The sequence below is a fragment of the Lissotriton vulgaris genome, chromosome 8 (assembly GCF_964263255.1).
Source record: "Lissotriton vulgaris chromosome 8, aLisVul1.2, whole genome shotgun sequence".
NCBI lineage: Eukaryota > Metazoa > Chordata > Amphibia > Caudata > Salamandridae > Lissotriton > Lissotriton vulgaris.
The window spans coordinates 35,266,311-35,280,590 of NC_141696.1; the positions used below are offsets into that span (position 1 = coordinate 35,266,311).

At 43.6% G+C, this 14,280-nt stretch overlaps 1 protein-coding gene across 1 annotated transcript in view; it reads left to right on the forward strand.

Moving 5' to 3' along the window:
* LOC147693325 (TRPM8 channel-associated factor homolog) overlaps window positions 1-14,280 on the forward strand; it is a 162,126-nt gene that overhangs the window by 110,827 nt on the left and 37,019 nt on the right. The window contains exon 7 of the mRNA XM_086933671.1: window positions 245-582. The gene's annotated coding sequence lies outside the window, so the exon portion shown is untranslated. The remainder of the gene's footprint in view (window positions 1-244; window positions 583-14,280) is intronic.

Sequence of the window (14,280 nt, forward strand, 5' to 3'; positions counted from 1 at the left end):
CAATTACAGCTAAAAGGCCAAGGAGCTTACACTGAGTCCAACAATCCAAAGCATGCCTTACACTATTGAAGCAGGAGAAAGTGGTGGGCAAGTGATGGTCTGTGACTTCTGACAGCAAAGTCTGGGCTCTCTGCAAACTCTAGGGAAACGACAGCAAACTCAGATTATTGTATAAGCTCAAAAATGTGTTTGCATGTGTCTACTGCGGGTTCTTGTAATTGGTTCCCCTGTCTTCTCATTGCAGGCTGGTTGCACTCTGGCTATCCTGTTATGTGTCATTTGCAATCAGTAAAAGACCTCATAGACCTGGAGCACATTAAAAGTGTTGGTACATGGGGTCCCCTCCATGAATTGGGGCACAATCAGCAATGCTGGGGCTGGAACATCTCACCTAATACTACAGAGGCCACCTGCAACCTCTGGTCTGTCTACGTAAGCGAAAAGGTGTTGGGGATCACACGAAGCAAAGCTCATGAGTCCGTTCAGCCAGAAGTCAGAACGGAAGCCATCAAGAACTACATCAGGAATGGTGCCAAGCTGGAGGACTGGACTGTCTGGACGGCTCTGGAGACATATCTGCAGGTAAGCTTTGGGGTAATAAGAGGCATACTGTGTGACTGTGATCTGTTTGCATGTCTGTTAAGGGCAGAATTAACATACATTTATATAATCAAGTCTCTAGAACAATCTTCTTGGTAAACGTATGCATTCAGAATATTCAACAAACTGCCACCTCAATCACAGTTCCCCATTTACAAAATGGCTACTTTCACTTGTTCTGCACAAGTAGGACCTTCAATCTTAAAAACATAACACAGTGCTCCCCCTCAGAAACTGAACAGATTACTCAGGCAATGAACTGAAGAAGGAACTTATTCAGCACTTTGTGAGAAGACAGAGATAGTATAGAATGACCCAATTCTTTCAGGTAAGCATTGTGAAAAGCTTCTTTGAGAATAATATTCAGGTATCTGAGTGAATATATCAGATAATATGAAGGTTCCATCTTTTAAATGGGTAGACTTTCCCCAAGTTCTATCTTTACTGTCTTTTGCAATTTTAAGCCCATAACAAGCAAGTAAACTGCTGTCCTATTCGGAGCCTCAAACATCTTATCCAGGTACTGCACAGCCAACAGAGTAACAGTTCACTTCTCTGTGCTTGAACTGGAGATAGAAACTATTCTAAACATGTCTTAACAACAAGCCATGGTCCTTGATGTTCTACAACATGCTGTAATAACTGTTGCATTGAAGAAAACATTGGCCAACGCAATGGATCCACCAATTTACAGACCTGCCTTTAACCCCCGCCCCCTTTACTAGTAGGAGAATGGAAGGAAACATTTCATGGCAAATGCTGGAATCCCTAGAATCCAGCATAGCAAGACAGGTAGTTTATGCTCATACAAGAAAGAGGGAAGGAAACTATTTATCTACTATCCTTTCTAGATGCGGGTCACTAAGAAATTTGTTGTTGGGAACTATGACTGTGCTTCTGGCTAAGCATGGGCGGAAAATCCGTTCCGCTCACGGATTTTGCGGATTTTCGGTAAATTCGCAATCCGCGAGATTTGCGAATTTCCCGCAAAATTCACGAGGGGAACGGATTGGGTCAAAAGTTCAAGCTGACTTTTCTAACTCTTTTAGAATGGCGCCGGCAAGCTGCCAGAGCCATTCTAAAATAGTTACAAAAGTCAGCTTCAACAGGAAGCTCTAAAAGAGAAAGTAAAGCAGGTGCTGCTCAAATTCAGTTACACAATCATTAATCACCCCAAACCTGGGGTGATTAATGATTGTGTAACCTAATTTGACCTTCAACTCGAGCACCTGCTTTACTTTATCTATTAGTGCTTCCTGTTGAAGCTATTTGCAGCTATTTTAGAATGACGCTGGCAGCTTGCCGGCGCCATTCTAAGTGGGGCTGAGGGCAGAAGGGCACAAAAGTGGGACAGAGGGCAGAAGGGGACAAAAAATGAGTGGGGCAGAGGGCAGAAGGGCACAGAAACGAGTGGTACAGAGGGCAGATGGGCATAAAAAGCGAGAGGGTGGCAGTGATTAACCAGGCAAAAAAAACCCCCGCGAAAACGCAAAGCACCTCGCGATCACCTGCGAACACGCAAAGTGCCCCGCGAACAACCGCGAACTCGCAAAAATAAAAAAATCCGCAAATTCCCGCGAATTCACGAATTATTGCGGATTGCGAATTCTCGAATCCGCAAATTCGCTGATTGCAAATTCGCAAAATTCGCCCATGCTTACTTCTGGCCCATTCCTATTCGTTGGCAGTACTTTGTTGATTTGGGTGACGCAGATGAACCCTTTGATTGCAAGCCTTCTCTGACATACCTATGCGCTTCAGAATAGACTGTCACTTCCTGCCATAATGGAACCCTAGTCTCATGTCCAAATCAGTTCCGTCAGCTCCTATTTGTGTAGGAAGTGGTGGTAAGACATCCAATCCTCCTATAGATGCAGCCTCTAGTGGAAACTCAGAGATTACATAGGAATTGTTACTGACGGAATCACATCTATCACAACCTTCTTGGGTTATGTCTTTGAGGATAAAGCATACACAGCCACTGAAGACAGGTCATTAAGAGCAGATCTGGCATCCTTCTAAATGAGAGTGGATTCTGTTGACAGAAGAAGACCACCTGGACCAATGTCACAACGACGGGACCTAGACCTAGAACAATGGCTTCTACATGGAGAAGCTGTTGCTTTAGAAGGCAAAAGAAGGTGGAACAACATTTGAATTGGAGGGCCTTAAGGAAGAGAACATATTTTCATTCTTAGCCATGTCTAACCCAGCACTTACACCATTCACCCTAACCTTTTTATTCACATCAGAGGAGGAAAATGCATTGATGCACTATGAGCAAGAGGGAAAAAATGTTTGTATATTGGCAGCCTGGCTGAACCAGAGGGAGGGCATTCTGCCATACTTGGTATACTTTATAGTATTCTTTTTTACACAGCCATTTGACATAACAGACGTTTGCATCTTAACTACATCCCTCAAGATGAATTAACGTTCTTATTAAAGGTACCCCTCCCTTTCTTGTCTAAGAAGGGAAGAACCATGCTGGAAGGAGAAATGACTTTAAAAAGAAATTGAATTGGTGATTTCAGATGCTCCCTACAGTAAAGCGTCGGGTGATGAGGGACTTCCTGGTAAATTTTATAGACTTGATAGGTCCTAAAAAGCACTTTCTGCGCATGTGCGGCCGTTTTTAACTGTGGGCGGGTTCATGACGGCCCCCAGCCGTCATCAGCACACGAGCACCGTGATGCATGACAGCTGGGGGCCGTCATCAGCATGGAAGGGGTTAAAAAAGCACCGTAAATTCTCATATATAAAACTGTCAGAGACCCATTACTATTCTCCAGCTACAGGTCCCTAAATTAAAAAATAGCAAGCAGAATGTATTGGGAAAACTTGCTAGTCTTTCTACTCTGAATCAGACAGAGGAGGCGCTAGAGAGAGGGCAACACAAGAGAGAGTGTTTCCGCAGAGGAGCAGAGGAGCAGGCGAGAGGCGAGAGGCGGAGAGTGGCGGAGAGCGGCGGCGGCGGTGAACAGCGGAGGTGAGAGGTGAGAGGAGGCGACGTTCCTTTTGCCGAACCGTGGCTGGAGCTGAGTGCAAGCTGCCACGAGCCACCCCCAAACTGCTCGTACATCGCCCCCAAGCCGCGGCGCGATCTGAGTCTCGGAGCATCGCGGCTCCGCTGTAGTAAAAGCCGCCGAACTCTAAGCCATCAAGCCTCGGTGCAAACGGCATCTCGGGGCACCGCGGCTCCGCTGAAGTAAGTGCCGCAAAAGCCGCCGAGCATTCAGCTGCCGCCAGCTGGGGAGGAGACGCGAGAGCTGTGACAAGGCTCACGGTCAGTGCAAGCAGTCGGAGCTGACGGAGCAGACAGAGCCGGCGCGGCGCGGTAGAACCAGCGCAAGGTACGGCAGCGGCAGAGGGGAAACGATAGCGGCAGAGGGCTTTAAACAGCAGGAAAGCCCCCCAAGCCCCTTGAGTCTAAATGGGGTTATAAAAGGCACGGCATCAATAAAGAACTTTTCCAGGACACCAAGGAAAACCAGAAAGCCCTCTGAGCCCCTTTTGAGACTAAGAGGGGGGTTTTGTAAAAGCTGAAACAGCGGATTGGCACCAGACAAGCGGCTCTAGACCTATCTTTGAGAAAACGTACTTCTCAGAAAAAATCAAAGTAAAAGCGTCTCCCAAGAGGCTCAAGGCGCTGAGGACACTAAGCCGGGGGAGCCCCGGGCAACCTTGCAGCCGCTATATCACCAACTCATTCACTTGACTTGAAGACTGAAGCTCGAGGAAGGACCTGACCTCCCCCAATCAACAAGGCGGAACAGCAAAGTATAATCTTGAGTCACAAGCTGGTTTTTGTGAGTAAGGAGCTGGTTTTTCTGAGTAAGGGGCGGAAAGGAGGCGGAGGTGTCACGCAGGATCCCGAAACTTATAGCACCAACAAGGAGAAACCCTGAGAAACCTCGAGAGATCAGAGAGCCGAGACAAAGACAGAGTCAGCACAAGAGGCAGAGGCAAAGTGCCAGAAGCCGAGTGACACCCCCTGGACTCAATCAAGAAACAAGTAAGGAGTGGCAAAGGAACAGGGTTCAAGGGTCCAAGGGTCTAAGGGGACAGAAGAATTGAGAGGGGTGGCAGTAATCACTGGCACTTGTATTGGTACTAGCCCAGTCAATTGAGTCTTGGCACCAGAGCAAAGGGGCTGGAGAGTGATACCTATGGGAAAGGTATATTTTGACGGACTAATAAGACTTAACAAGTCACAAAGGCGGGTTGAGTAAGCGGAATCAGCCATTCAAACTGAGTCCATTTGCAGTAACATAGAAACAAATTCTTACGCTCCTTACCAAAAAGCTATTTTTCCAACCATCCAATCCCCGTTCACACTCCCAAGGTTATTCCCCCGACGGCAGCTGTTGCGCAGGCGGCAGACGGGCTTGGGGATTCCAGGGAAAGACAACATAGGAGAGGAGCAGGAAAAGGCAAAATTCCGGAAAATTTGTCAAACATGCGGTCAGGAAAAATTCGACAAACTCGAATACAGAAAGCAAAAAGAAGGTTGACAGTAAAAGAGAAGAAAGATGAAGGGAATAAAAGTAATACAGAAGAGTCAACCAGGAATAAACATTCTGACCAGGCACCCACACACATGGCGGAACCATTTAAGTTCGGAGGCGAAATGTTGAAACACAATTTTCATTTCTTAAAAGAGCAAGGGGCAACAACACAATGCAATGGCGCAAAATTTCAAAAAAGCCCTAAAAATCCAATTGGCTCGATGTCATCACGCAAAAAACGTAAGATAAGAAATGACTCGGAAATAAGTATAAGTCCTAACCTCAAAGAAAAGTCGACAATAAAAAATTGGCTGATAAAAACCTTGGCACAAGTTCATGCACCTCAAAACCAAACAAAGCCAACACCCAACAAAACATCAGATGAGGCTAACGAAAATAGCCCAGCCTCCGTAAATCAGAGCAATCTAGGAACCCAAATAAATCTGCAGAAAAGCGCACAAAAGATCGAGTGGTCTAAATCATTCTCGATCTTCGATGAAACGGAATTGCGTAGAATGCTCGAAGAAAATACACACAAGGAGGCCGACCCAACGCAACTGAGCCTAGAAAATTTGAGAAAATTGGAATACCTGGATAACATTGGCGAAAGAAAAGCGAAGGGTCAAGAATGGAAGATAACAACCGCTCCAATAATCCTTACATCAAGCCCAATAAGACAACCGGCAGATAAGAGCCAAGACTCTACCATAATGAAGAGCACAACAAAAGAAGAACACCCTATAACTATCTCTTCTTTAGAAAGTTTAAATAGATCAACAGGGGTACACCCACAACAAAAGGAAGGAAAATCCACACTTTGGGGGGATGTGCTCCTAAAAAGTTTACAACAAGCAATTAACGCGCTGAACTTTCAATCCAACAAACTCGACGTGCAGGTAGATTTGATGAATTTAATCGCATCTCACATAGCGGGAATACATTTGAAATTGGAAAAAATTTCGTCATACATCATAAAAGAAAAGGAGGAAGATAAAAAATGGAAAGAGAAACTAATAGATCAAAACTGCGTTTGTAAGGACATAATAGACAAATTAGCAACCTTACCAGACATCTTGAAAGAAATATTAGCAGTAACACGTGGGAAAATCAGCAAAGGTGAAAATCCAAACACAGAGGAAGATAAAAACGGAAACCGAAACCGAATAAGTCACAACATCGAGGAAGAAATTTTTTTAAATGATACAGATGAAAATGAACAAATAAAGGGAGGTCTGGGAGAAAACAAAACAATGGGTTCATCGGGCACATCAGAACCTCTAACAAAAAGACAGCGGAAACGGGCAAGGAAGGCAAGGAAGGCAAGAAAAAACGCTATTAAAAGTAAGCAGGCAAAACAATTCTTCGCCATCTTCAAACAGAAGACAAAAGAGGCCAGAATAAACCCAATTACAGACACTCCAATTACAGACACCCCAACCAAAGAAGACGGAAACAAAGAAACAAACACAGACGAAGTAGAGGAACAAACAAAACCTCCAGTCAGAACCAACATAATAACAAACACACAAGGAAAACCAAAAGACGAGGAACGGTTAATCACAAACAAAGCTAATGAAAACAGCAAAACGCTAAAATCAAATTATATAGAGGTGTCAGAACAACAAAAAACAAAGGAAAATAATTCAAAAAGAGAATGTGAAACATGGGACAACAAAGGATTAATTCAGCATACTGAAGGAAATTCACCATACACCAAGGAAAAAAAGGAAAAAGAGCAAAACCATTAAACAAAAGTTAATCAAGCAAGGAAATCAAATATTGGCCTGATCATCACAGCAGGAAATAACGGAAGAACATGCAGAGACCAGGAAGCTGAGTCAAACAATAATACAAGCCAAAACGAAGGAAACTTCCAAACAGGTCAAGACAAAATACACCTCCTACAACAAGCATGCACAGTAGATGCCATTAGTCCGGACTTAACAACTATGGCCGGCCAAAATGACAACATAACCCACATTCGATTTGATGCAATAGAGGGAAAAAGGAGAATTTACCAAACCGGAAACCCTAAAACAGCAAGAAGGGAAACAGAATGCAAATTACTGTTCAAGCCGGAATTCCAAACAAAAGGAAATTCAGACACGCTGAACAGGGGAAATATCCTTCGGTTATGCGAAGAGATACCAATACTGAGGGGGATAACAACAAGTGACCTGAAAGCAGTAGAATTTATCCAGGGAAACACAGATATGGGCTCGGAAATAAGTAGTACCACCTGGGCATCTAAAGAAATAGCAGAACTCATATTCTCAACTAGGACACATTTCACAGAATGGGGAATAACCTTAGAACGTCTGACCCCAATAAAATATCCATTCCCCTTATTAATCAACAAAATTACCCAACCTAACAACGTAAAGGGAAAAACCCAAACAATCCTGAAAGGAGCAAGAAATAAATCTATTTTGGAACAAGACCTGAGTAGTTCCAACACAAAGCAACCAAACCAGGGTCAGAAGGAATACAATGACTGGACCTGGTTGACACAGGCGCTAAACTCCCATTGATCCTGATGCATGCAAATTGATACAAAATAATCGAAAACAAAATGCCGATTTATCCCCAATACCAGAAACAAAAATAAGGATTTGCTCGTGGAACGTACATGGTTTCAAAGAAATGTCCCAAGACAGAGAAACAACAGATTACCTGAGTAAATTCGAAATAATTCTACTCCAGGAAACCTGGAATGTAACCGCAAGGCAAATCATGGGATACGAGGAACATCACATAATAGCAGAAAAATTTGCAAAGTATGGACACCCAAGGGGAGGTCTGTCAATCTTCATTACCAACAATGTTGACTGGAAAACAGAACTGCTCGACTCAGGAGAGAATTGGATACAAGTGATCAAAGTAGAGCCGAAAGCAAACAAAAAGAACCCTGGATGGAGTTTACTTATTATAAATCTATACATTCATCCAGAAAAGACGACCAAAATTGAAAAAGCTCAAACTTTGATAAATTTGATAAAATCTTTACACAGAACTTACCAATCGCACAAGATATTCATTTCCGGTGACTTCAATTGCAATCTGATAAAAACAAATAACAAAAAGAATAAAATCCATAATATCTGGAGTGATCTGGAAACATTAGGTCTAACAATCCTAAATGGAAAAATGGAGGGAGACATACCTGCCAAAACCACTTTCTCCAGCGGGAAAAAGAACTCCATAATTGATTTCACCCTAACAAGCATTGAACTAAAAAAGATCATAGAATATTTTGGTATCCAAACTCGACCTGAGAGCGACCACTTCCCACAAGAGACAATAATGAGGTTAAACACTGAAGAGAAAACAAAATTAGAATTCCTTTCCGCAATTCCGGAAATATACAAACTGAAAAAACTTAAAAGCAAGGGCCCAGTAAAAAAGGAAATAATGGACGCAGTGTTAGAATACGAAAGTTGTTCTACGGGCATGGAAAACCAATCACCTATAGCAAATTGGGAAAATCTACATAAATTTGAGCTAGGAAAATTTGCAATAAATATACCGGTAATTGATGCTCACAAAGCATACAAAGAGCCATGGTATAACACCAAACTAAGAGATAAGAAAAGGGAAATTGTGAGAAAATTAAGAATAAGGGCAGCAGAAAGAAGGTCAGGAAACGAGGTAGATAATAACGACATACAAAAATCGAGGAAAGAATATAAAGAGGACTGTAGAAAAGCTAAAAAAGCTTACACAGAAGAAATCTGGGTGGACCTTCTAAGAACAAGTAAACTTCCAAATAGCGGAGAATTTTGGAAGATAATAAATAAACTCTCAAAAGTAGTTGGTGAACAAGCCAATATAGGAATAAGTGAAACAACATGGGCCGCTTATATTAACAATCTGTACAACATCCAGAGCTACCCAATCAACATAGAAACAATCAAAAACCGAAAAGATCTAGAACAAAAAGATACAGTTCCCGGACAATGGAAGAACGTCCAGCAGGAAAGCGCTGCCCAAGAGGAACATGCACAGTTGACAACAATTAAACACCTAACCGCACTAATAAGGAAAATGAAAGCGGAAGGAGCAGCTGGCCCAAATGGAATGCCGAACGCCCTATTCAAATATGACACCGACTTCTGGGCAAAATACCTGACTCCACTATTTAATTATATTCACAAAGAAAAAAAGATCCCACCGTCGAGGCAAGGAAACATCTTCCATCCAATTCATAAAAGTGGATGTAGAATGGAACCCGGGAATTACAGACTAATAGCTTTAATTGACGTGGAGGCAAAGCTTTTCTCATCCTGTATATTGTCCCTACTTCAACTTTGGATAAAAGACAATAATATAATACCTAAATTCCAAACCGGTTTCAGGGAAGGTATGGGCTGCTTAACCAACCTGTCAGCACTGTCGTTATTAATCGAAGGAGCAGGGAAAAGAAAGACTGGACTAATAGCCTGCTACATAGACCTGAAAGCCGCCTTCGACCGAGTCCCCAGAAAACGCCTATGGAAAAAACTGGATCTTTGGGGTCTACCGCCGGCATTAATGGAAACATTAATGGCACTATATAGCGGAACATGGGCAAAAATAAAACTGGGAGACGGAAGAAGAATATCTGCAAAATTAAAAATAACTAATGGCCTCAAACAGGGCTGCGTGCTCTCCCCAAGCCTTTTTAATATATACCTGGCCGACCTAAAAGACCATCTACAGAATGCAAACGGACATCCGCCAAAATTAGCCAATGAAAGTATTCAGTTTCTCCAATATGCCGACGACATAGTAGTCTTAAGTCAAACGCCAATAGGCCTACAAAGAATAATATCAGAATTAACAGATTATTTTGAGAGAGAAGGCCTAGAATTAAACATCAAAAAAACAAAAGTGGTGAGACTAGCGGGCAATTGTAGAAGATCTTTTAAATGGTACACAAAAGGCAGACAAATCGAGGAAACAACTGCTTACAAATATCTGGGAGTTACAATAAGCAAAAACATGTCACTTTCAGACCAAAAAAGAATCATCATCGCTAAAGCACAATCATTGAGCTTCGCGTATAAAGTCCTCCAAGACAAACTGCAATGTCCATCATACGATCACCTGTTAAAGGTAATGGCAGCCCAAGTCTTACCATCACTCTCATACGGACTGGAAATATGGCATGGATAAGAAGCAGCCATTTTAAACACTCTCCAGACAAAAATATACAAATCTGTGTTCCATCTATACAAAGGATCAGCCCCGGCCCAAATTAGACTGGAATTTGGTTTACAAAATCAAATATACCAACGGAAAGCTGCTCTAGTAAAATGGTGCTGGAAACTAAGATCGGCGGAAATGGGCTCTTTAAACAACTTATGTTGGCAAGAAATTAAAAAACAATATGACCGACATGAAGCCAACTCATGGGGCAATGATCTACGAGCATCACTAGAAACCCTCAAAATAGAGGAGATCTGGAAGAAACCACTGGAAGAATCATCTTTCAAAAAGATTTGCAAACTAAATGCAAAAGCTTTATCTTTTATAGAAGATTAAAAGATTTTGGCCAAGCGGCGCCATGCATGGACCGTTTTAAATTCTTACAAACAATTAAAACCTCAAGCCTACCTCATAGCGCACTTCCGGCTATCTTTAAAAACAAAATTCATGGCCCTCAGAATGGGAGACCACTGCTCCAAAGACTTGATTCCATCATGGAAAGTCACGCATCATGGACGAAGTTGTAGGTTATGTGACTACCACAGTGAGACCTTGTGTCACCTCCTGTGCACATGTGAATCTTCCATAGAAAAAAGGAAGAATTTACTGAAACCTATTTTTAAGATGCAACAGATCCATACCCGCAGGCAAGCTGTGACCAGCTGGATGGGAGCAGGTTCAAACATTCTAATATGCCGCGGGGTAAAATTTATGAACTCTGTAGAGAATTTGCTCCAAAAAATAGAAACAGACCACAGATAAGGCATGGGAGGAAGTATTTAATTAATTAATGCAAAAACATATTTTAACTAAATGAACTTTTAACCTGCCGTTATTTTAATAGAATTTTGTACATGTATGCTTTATGGTTGTGATAAACCAAATAAAGTAAATTTTTGACTGACTGACTGTATTGGGAAAACTTGTTACAAACCAACTGAGGAAGACCCATCAGCCCACATTGAATGTGCATGTTTTCTTTTTGACTCCTTGTATAATACCACTGGAATGAGGCACGGTTATCCTCTAGTCTCTATGCTATTCTTGCTGGCACTCAAATCGGTGGCAACCATTAGACACAATATGAGCTTGCAGTGAGAAAATAGTGAATACAGCAGCAGGATTCTCTAAACCTTTACTTTATGCAGATGATATTTTACTTGCCCCTGGGGAACTCTGGGTCATCACCACTTTCCCTGATTTCTGAATTTTTCCTATTTTCTGGATATAAAATAAATTGGAATAAGAGCGATTTCCAGCTCTTTTCCAGGGGTACAATGAGAGTGACTGCAGATGGTAAGGGCTTTTGTTGCTTACTATCAAAGCTAAAATACTCCTAGTGTATAAGGGTATAGAAGGAATTGTGACTGACAACAGAAAACTCTCATAATTCAAATGGAGAAGGACTATGTCAAGTTGTCCTCACTCCAATTATCCCTGCAGGATTGAGTACAAGTAATTAAGATTGTAGAGGCAGCAAAGCATACATATCTGTTGAGCATGCAACCTATCACCTACCCAAAATGATTACTTCCACTGATTAACAAGGCAATTAGAGTGTTTGTACGGGGCAGGATGCCCAGACTCGAACTCTCCACGTTGCATCCTGCGACCACATCCAGTGACCTCCAATTACCTGACTTTTGTGAATATCATCTAATACACCAACTAGCAAAATTTTTTGATTATCATAATCGGTTGTATGTCGGAACCACACAGGCGTTAATCTTGCGGTCTGAACAGCACATGCATTACAACTCTGTGCAACAGTAGGGAAAGTATTGGACTTAAAGTCCAACATCAATCCTTATGGTATGGCAAGTCGTTGTATTGACTTGTGTGGTAAAGGAATGCATTGTAAAGATGCATTTGTGGTTTGGACCGCAATGTTAATGCTCAGCGTGGTTCGAGCAGCGGTGTAAAGGCTGCTTCCTGTCATAATCCTTTGATGTGTGGCAGAAATGGAACTGAAATATGTTTAATACTCCCCAGGATATGGCTCACTATGTAATGATGATTGTACTGGTGATTTCAACTTACCCTGAACAGCCAAGGGCAGTGGCTAACAGGAAATAAAAAATATGTAAAAATGTATATGTTGGTGCACCACTGTGAACCAATGCTGCTATAATGTAGGAAAGTGCCTCTTTTTACCTGGTTGCCTCCCACTTTTTGCCTGATGTTGATGTTCTTTGAATGAGTGTGCCCTGGGTTCCTGCCAACCAGGTACCCAGGGCCTATGTTATTTCCCTAAAACTGTAATGTGTCCCCCTGAGTGGCACCTCCCAGGCCACATGACAGTTTCTTGTTTAAGGTACCCTATGGACAAAGGGCCCTTTGACCAAAGAAGGCCTCTAAGGGCTGCAGCACTTATTGTGCCACCCTTGGAGGTCCTGGACCTAAACGCATATACATTGGCATTGCAGGCTGTGTTTTGGTGCAGAGAAAAGTGAAGAGTAATCATGAAACACATCCCTATGTGCCATGCCTACAACCCACTGCCTATGGCTTAGGGCAGCCTCCCCTCTAGCTGCTTGCACCATGCCATTGATGAGGGTACAAGAGCATTAGCCATGTACCCCTACAGTGATAACGTCTATTCTTAGACATTATAAGTGAAGTAAAGCCATAAAGAGTATATGGTCTGGGAGTTTGGCATTACAAACTCCACAGCACCATAATGGCTTTAATGAAACCAGGCTAAAACAACCTAACTCTAGTGTCCTGGCTCACTGGCTGCTCGACAGCTGCCACCCCAGACATGTATCTGGACCCTTGTTCGAGAGCTTCCCGCTCTAGGGGTCTGAAAACAAAGCACATCCTGGGCAGAGGTGCCAAGCCTCCTCCCCCAAGATGGGCAGGGTCCACGAAGGGGAACCTTCAAAGGCTTTCCGGCTTTGTGAACTGACCCAGCCATTTGCTGCTCACAGCAACTGGCCTCCACCTGTTTTGCCCCCCACTTTGGGAGGGAGAATCAGTGGGAAAACCAAGATAGGAGGAGAGGTGTACCCACGTTTGCAAAGCCCACCCCCCTCAGGTGTGGGAAACAAGGTGAAGCACAGCTCTCAGTCCCCGCCATCTTGAAGATGGAGGACCGAGCCAACCAGAGAGAGGCATATGCCACCCCCCTCCCACTTGAGGGTGGTTTAATAGTCGGTGAACCCACCCCAAGGAAAGGACCCATTGGTCCTAACCTGTACCTGACTGCTTGTCTGATGAGGCAACTCCAAAACTTGCCTCATCAGACAAGCAGAGAGAAGAAGAATCAAAGAGCCTTGCTGAAGGAAGAAGAGGAGGACACAAACAGACTTGACCCCTGCCCTACTAGCCTGTCCCAACCTCGACCTGTTCCAGCGGAATCCCAGCGTGTCCTGCAGCCAGCAGCCCCCCAGAACACAAAGGACCTGCCTTGCTTTCACTGAGAAGACTTTGTCTTCCGTGAGCACCGGATTTGCTCACCAACGGAAACTGGCTCCGGCCAAATCCACAAGTATGCATCACTCAGCATCCGACGCCCATGGCCAAAGTTCGAGTAGCCCAACACCACAAGGAGGTCTCCCCGGTGATCCTGTCCTGGGATCTAGTGGTCCCTGACCTACCTCAAGTCTCCCAATGACACCTGCAGCCCCTTTCTGGAGGATCCTCCTGACCATGACCGGAGCCGTTAAGGAAAACCAACGCCAGAAGATAGCCCTGCACCTAAAGCCCCACAGCCTTGGGTGTCCCAACCAACGGTGTCCCCGCATCCCATGGCATTCCAACTTACCTTTCTAACTGGTTGTCGTCTTCAAGAGATCCTCATACCCAAGCCTGCATTGCTTGTTGAAACCGGAGAATCCCCTTTGAAAACAACAGGGCACCCAACACCAAAACAGCACCCTGCACCCCGCTGCCCCTGTGCCGCTGTGGGTGCACTTTGGGTGCTAACTTTAACCCCCCCTTGTCCTGAGCTTAACTCCAGGAGCTTTGCTCCATCAGAAGAAGA